The following is a 7,771-nucleotide window of genomic DNA, read 5'->3' as shown; positions in this document are numbered from 1 at the left end:
GTGTGTGTGTGTGTGTGTGTGTGTGTGTGTGTGTGTGTGTGTGTGTGTGTGTGTGTGTGTGTGTGTGTGTGTGTTTGTGGTGGGGTGTCGCACGACAAAAGGAGCCAGACCTCGTGATGAGGTCTGTTCATTGTACATAATCGTACACCGTTAAGATACATTTATCCAAATCAATTCGCCGTGTCAGGTGTACGCGTATGTGGAACGCTCACATACTCGTTTCGTCGATGGCAACGCCTTCTGCAATTCGGTTCGACACGCGAATAATTAAGCTCTCGAAACTGTCTTCGAGACCTCTCGTTGGAAATCGTTCACCGGTTTCGCGGAAAATATAATACACGTGCTATGGAAAGATTGATCCGCGCGCGCGAGAGAGAGAGAGAGAGAGAGAGAGAGAGAGAGAGCTTTGCTAAATCGCCGGTTGACACGATTCAGATCGTTATCAAGCAACTGATGAAACGATCGTCAGAGCTGACGATCGAAGGAAATGACTGGGAGAGAAATGTTCGAGAATTCGTTGAAAGATGAATTGCACGATCGGAATGTTTTTTTTTTCTTGCGAATATTGAACGAGAAATTTGTTGATTAAACAAATAGAATGTAATGATAGATTGTCGTGCAATCGTGCACGCATTAGTTTCTCTCTCAGATAAAGTGGAATCGAGTTGATAAACGGATTAACGGGAATTATGAAAAATTATTCGAGCCAATAAATTCAATTGATCGATAACGTGATTCAGGTTATATAAGCCGAACGAAAATGATAAACAAGAACTAAAAATCTAAAAGGAAGTCTAAAAGTCTAAAAAAGGCTGAAGTCTGGCAAAGTCTAAAGTATGTAGAATGCGTATGATAGTTATATAAAAATGTACGTATGTACATACTTAGATGTAGCCTCGGAATATTTCAATAAGCAAAGCGAAGTTTGATTCAATTGCTTTGCTTTCTAGTCTTTTACTTTCTAAAGTAATGTGTAATATGATTTTTAATTGTAATTTTGCATTGCAATTGTAATATGATTTTGCATTGTAATTTTCATTGATTGAAAATACCTTACATTAATAAAATTAATAGACTTTAGAAGACAATACTTTAGGAAATAATAAAGTAATAAAAGTATAAAATAACAGAAAAATAATAAAATAATAAAAGTATAAAATAACAGAAAAATAATAAAATAATAAAAGTATAAAATAACAGAAAAAAGGAAATAATAAAAGTATAAAATGACAGAAAAAAAATAAAATAATAAAAGTATAAAATAACACAAAAAAAAATAATAATAAAAGTATAAATTAACAGGAAAAAAATAAAATAATAAAAGTATAAAATGACAGGGAAAAAATAAAATAATAAAAGTATAAAATAATAGAAAAAAAAAATAATAAAAGTATAAAATGACAGAAAAATAATAAAATAATAGGAAAAAAATAAAATAATAAAAGTATAAAATAACAGAAAAAAAATAATAAAATAATAAAAGTATAAAATAACAGAAAAATAATAAAATAATAAAAGTATAAAATAATAAAATAATAATGAAATAACAAAATACAAAATTATATTGTATAATGAATCCCCGTAAACACGAATAACCTAATCGTTCTTTTTTGATTCAGAATCTCGAGCTGGAACATTATACGTAACTGGTAACTACATGATGAAACATGATGCACAATGGAATTGCATTTGATCGACGAAGGATCATAAACGCAGGAAGGAGAGATGCGCACGGACGTTACGGAAGATTACAGTTACTCAATATAGAGAGCGAATTTGAACATGATCGAAGTCACGCGGACGATCCATTCGTTGACAAATCGGGCCGACTTCGACGGAACATTTGAACAAATATCATCGTGATTCGAATAACGAGTCGTGGGACAGGAAGACGGGCTTTGTAATAAATTACTGTTAAATTGTTTGCTTACAGCGACCATTTTCTGTTTTTTCCATCGTCAGACGAAACATACTTTCTACTCTCTACACGTATTGCTAATTTCTGTTAACCCAAAAAGGATCATAAATCATTTGTTAATTAGATTTTTATAAAAGAAAAAAACGACAAATATGACTTGCTTCTTCTACATATGTCGTTTATAAGAATTAAAATTGATTTGTCTTTGATTGACCATTAATTTCATGACTATACTAATTTGTATTTATTGTTAACAATGTTGACTGATACAAACAGAAATACTTTTCTACTGGCAAATTTCTACAAAAATTTTTTATAATTATATAATTACATAATTAATAATAATTTTAATTAATAATAATTATAAAATATAATTTTATAATTTTAATTAATAATAATTATAAAATATAATTTTATAATTTTAATTAATAATAATTTTATAATTTTAATTAATAATAATTTTATAATTTTAATTAATAATAACTTTATAATTTTAAATTAATAATTTTATAATTATATAATTATATAATTTGTACATAATTGTTTCCCTTTCTTTCTTTTTTAATCGAAAGTAATTTAAATAATTTAAAGACCTTGCAAACTGTCCTGCATTCAAAACTCATTTTTATACGAAAAAAAAAAAAAAAAAAAATAATCCAAAGTTTTCGAATGAACGTATATATAAGCTCGTCTTCTTATATCTCGATCGTTCTTTTAAAATAATTCCTACGGATTTCGACACTTAACAGACTGTCTGTAGAAAGAGTCTGTAGAAAACAAAGTTGTTTAAGGGATACAAATCTTCGTTAGTTTCTAGATACACGTGCAGATAAGATAAGCAGCTGTCGACAATCGGTGAAGAATTTCTCAATGTGAAGGAATTTTCGAGAACAAAGGAAATTCGACCAATTCGGAAAAGAGGAAAAGAGCGAGTAGAATTGCAATTTTGCAATTTGTTGCTCCCTTATTTGCGGCGACAAATGATGCGTCTACTGCTCCGAGATAAGAACGAGATGATAACGGATATCATTTTTCTTCTTCTTTTTTTTTTTTTTTTTTCTTTTTAGAGTCATTACGCACTCTAAATCAACGTTTNTTTTTTTTTTTTTTTTTTTTTTTTTTTTTTTTTTTTTAGAGTCATTACGCACTCTAAATCAACGTTTTTGTCGAATATCCATCGATCGCTTGATAATGATTTTTGTAGTCAAAAATTTGGCAAAGGGGCTACTTGGAACATAGTTGAAAAGGGCGTGCATTATCTATATCTTTGAATAAAATCTCGTTCCTCCCATGTTTTTATCTTTCTCGCGTGAAAAATTCTAAAGTGCCTACCTTGTACTTGTTTATAACGACAAATAATAATAAGAGTGCAGATATAAAATCTGAAGATTACAATGAAGTAATTTCATTTTTAAAAAGTTAAGCAGCTTTGTTTCTAGTAAGATAAACGTCTTGTTAGACGTTCCTGATTAATACTCAATTGAAATGTAGAAAATTAATTTAAACTTTTCGTTGACGTGTTTTATTGATCTAAAAATTTTATTAATCCAAAGCTGAAGGGGAAAATGAAACTGCTACTAAAATGATACTACTATTGTTAAGGAAGTAACCATGGTTCTCAAAAATACGGAAGAATCGAGGCCAGGCGAAACATAATTCGAGATTTATTGAAAATTTAGTAATAACGTGGCTCGATATTACAAAGAGTAACTATTAAAGCCAGAACTTATAACTTGTTGTTTTTTTAGGTCATTGCTAGTGGTTTGCGGTTTATCCGATATCCACGTTATCTCTAATTACAGACGATTATTTTAAAAGAAAACCAGCGAAACTGCTGCGATCTACAGTTTAATTATCAAATATAAAAGTAAAACTTTAGAAAATTAAAATTACGCCGAAGATTGTATCGCTGAATATTCAAATGTTTCTTTGATATTTAATAAAAGTCATTTAATTAACAAGGCTGAGGAAAATGAACGAGCGAATTGTGCTTCGTACAAGTACGTAAATCTGAAGCTTCGTACGGAGAACGCTAGATGGCATTTTGTTCCCGCAAATACATTTACCTGCTCACGTTATATTAATTCATAGTAAACTTCACTATTCATCCTTGTCTTGGGGGAGCAAAGTATACAATGATCGTTTAGTGAGGATACTGTTGCTGAAGCCCATTATGAATTTATAAAACTCGCATCCACGCATAATTTTGTCGTGAGATGCAATTTTTGAAAGCCTCTTTACTTCACAAGAGGCTCTGAGGCATCTGAGGTACTTGCAAAAAATATACAACACAATCACCACTGAGACACAATATTCCGATAAATTTGAAAATATTTTATCAAAAAAAAAAATTTTTCTCTCGTTATGTTAACGTTGTAACACTATGTAACGAAGAAATAACAACGCATGTTCCACGAGAATAAAATATAAGTAGTAGGTTGTTGGTTAGTTGGTCGTGTTTGTTGTATAATTCAGTCGAGAATGAAACAGAAGAATGTGAAAAACAACGACCGGTTGTTGTGTGATACATGCGAAGAGAAAAATCTTTCTGACGTTTCTTCTAATAACGATTTTTATTTCCAGCCAATCATTATTTTGATCACCTGACCCGAGCAATACGTGTGCATATTGTCCGTCAATGGAGTTGAACGTCCATTACTCAAGAGAGAGAACATTGTGCAACGTGACTCTAACTACTGGAATAGATAAGTAAACGCCAAATGTGGGCCACGGAACCAGTCCTTCATCTGCGGCTTTTATTTGTGTTATGCACTATACACTGTTGTTCTATAAGTGTATCGACACTTTATTAATCCACTAATACCTTCAGTAGCAATTTTCGCCAATTTTATTAAGAACTTGTATAACGTACAAAGACAAATCCGTGAGAAGTAAAATAAAAGTACCTTTTGTATATGTAAATAAATATGGATATAAACATATATAATATATATAATAAAAAATATATATAATTACTATATAATATATAAGTTATATATAAAATAAAAAATATATAATATATTAATATAATTATTATATAATATAATATCACATAAATATTATTTTTTATATTACTATATATAATAAATATATTATACAATATATAAATTATATATATAATTATTATATAATTAATATTACATAAATATTATTTATCATACAAACTATTATAATAATTTTATTTTTAATTTATTATAATATTTAATTTAAAATTTATTACAAAAATATTACAATAATAAAATTATATATAAATTATTACAATTCATTTTTCGACAGCTAAATTGATGGCTAAAAATCACACGATGTTAGAATAACATCATCTTCAAGATTTCTAACATTAAGAATCGTGTGGCGTTACAATAACGTTGTTAACACAGGTTCAATGGAATTGTTTCTCAATCAGAGATTGTTTTCTCGATACAGACGAATTTTAATTAGCTTCTTACACAGTTGAAGTGAATGTTTTTTTTTTTTTTTTTTTGATACTGACTTTGAACAGAGAATCATATGACGCCGCTATCACGTCATTGATTACTAACATCGAGACTCACATGACGCTGCAGTAACGTCATCGATCGTTATAGGGTTAAGATCCAACAGAATGTTGCGTTAATGCAACACTTCTATTTGCAATTTCTTCTTTTTCTCTCTCTTAATGTTCTTTAGCTCTAGCGTTTTTGTACTTTGTGATTTATGAAACTTGAATTTAAATTTTGCAAAAAATTACTCAATTGAATTTTGATCTTTGCCCAGATCCTGGGAAAATTATTTATTTAACTTACAAATGCAAAATGGCCATTTGCTATCAGCAACAGTAAATTATCTCCGAATAAAGATAAAAGAACACGATAAAAAGTGCATCTTTTTCTTCGCCGTAACGCGACTTCCGTTCTTCGATTGATAATAATCTCTGCAACCTGACATTGTAAATAACAAAGTCAGGCACAAAGTCGATAAGATTGCGAACGGATGCCAGGAGCAATTATTATTAACGTTTAATCAAGGAAGCTAATAATTAGATTCACGTATGTATAGTGAGTATACATACGTGATTACCATCACGTGACGCAATTGTTAAATGTAATTGTTATTTCATGTTCATCGCACTGCATTTACTGGAAGTTATAAATTCAGGAAACTTCCTATTTCGAGGAGTAGAAAATCTATCTTTTTAATTAAAGATATAGATGCCGACAGAAGTTTGACTTTTATGTTAATAAATTGTGTAAAAATCGCCGATTTAAAAATATTATATACATATGTAAATATAATTTTCGCTACATTTTAGTAATTTCTACATACATTTCTTTGATACATTTCAGATTAGTAATTTTTATATATATTTCATACCAGATGAATAGATCGCGAATTTTCAAGCATTTGTAAAAAATTTACATGTGTACATAATGTAAAAATATATATAAATATAAATAAAATATAATTAAAATATAATATAATATATATAAAATAATATATATAACAAATATATATATAAAATAATATATGACAAATTTATATATAATATATATAAAATAATATATAACAAGTTTATTATTTTATATAAAATATATATAAAATAATATATAAAAAATTTATATAAATATATATAAAATAATATATAACTAATTTATATAAAATATATATAAAATAATATATAACAAACTTATACAAAATATATATAAAATAATATATAACAAATTTATACAAGATATATATAAAATAATATATATATAAAATATTCAAAGTTTGATGCTTCCTATAACATTCAGTGCATAAAACAATTTCCTACCGAAATTCTATTTTTTTTAACGCTGGAACTACCGACGATCAAAATTTCGAAAAAATTTCCATTAGAAACATTAAAAGATAAAAAAATTTTATCACAATGAAATACATGTACAAGTTTTTATTTATATATATATATATATATATATATATATATATATATATATATATATATATATATTACGGAAAATCATTGAAATATCCAAGAATGCACTGTTTTACAAATTACAAACTGATCATTTCTACAGATTAGTTTTAAATTTTACCAATATATATACATTTTCAGATTAATCTTAAATTTTATCGACACGACTCACAATAATCATGTTTCTCGTTAGACGTAATATATATTCAGAAGAATTTTCCATCACGAACCTTCGTTCAAATACCTTCGTGAGTTTACACGTCACTATAATTTTTATATTTCATTGGTATTCGACGTTTGATTTATTTTGAATGGCTACATCGAACGTCTCACTCAACCGAGGAATTTCGAGTAGTTATGTTCCACTCTCCTCAAAATTACGTGCGGAATAACAGTTTGTGAGACACGTACGCCGAATTGAGCAAGCGAGTCATTGGCGAACAACCTACGCCGACTCTACACGCACGAAATACTTAAGTAGTAGGAACCTTGGACGACAATCAGCAGCTGAATGACTTTAATAATCGTACCAGACCATCTGTCTGATGTGAGTGTAACACACATTAGGAAATGTTCCGAATCTCTTGTGAAATCGTATCTGCGAAATCTGAGAGATGCACGCTTGATTCGACGTTCTTTCAAAATTCGTCTCTTTGTTTCGTTCTTCTTTTTTCTTTTCGTTTCATTCAGTTATTATTAGAAAACAATCCTGACAGCCCTAATAGATTCTGCATGCAAAAACTTAAAATTAGATATTTTATATTTTAAAATTATTATTTTTTTTTTTATTTTATTCTGTTAACTTAAAATTAATTATTTTATATTTTAAAATTATCTTTTTCTATTTCATTCTTTCAACTTAAAATTAGATATTTTATATTCTAAAATTCTTTCTTTTTATTTCATTCTTTCAACTTAAAATT

The 7,771-nt window shown here is 28.1% G+C and overlaps 1 protein-coding gene and 1 non-coding gene across 4 annotated transcripts in view; one reads left to right on the top strand and one right to left on the bottom strand.

Moving 5' to 3' along the window:
• The window catches only part of LOC122530169 (V-type proton ATPase 116 kDa subunit a1), a 49,571-nt gene that overhangs the window by 28,319 nt on the left and 13,481 nt on the right, over nt 1-7,771 (bottom strand). The window lies entirely within an intron of this gene.
• Nucleotides 4,022-4,151, top strand: LOC122530197. The gene has a single exon (XR_006306923.1). It is a non-coding gene; the product is annotated as a U4atac minor spliceosomal RNA (small nuclear RNA).

The sequence above is a fragment of the Frieseomelitta varia genome, unplaced genomic scaffold (genome assembly GCF_011392965.1).
Source record: "Frieseomelitta varia isolate USP_RPSP 00005682 unplaced genomic scaffold, Fvar_1.2 scaffold_331, whole genome shotgun sequence".
NCBI lineage: Eukaryota > Metazoa > Arthropoda > Insecta > Hymenoptera > Apidae > Frieseomelitta > Frieseomelitta varia.
Note: the sequence above shows the minus strand (reverse complement) of the source record. Positions and strands in the feature narration are given on the sequence as shown.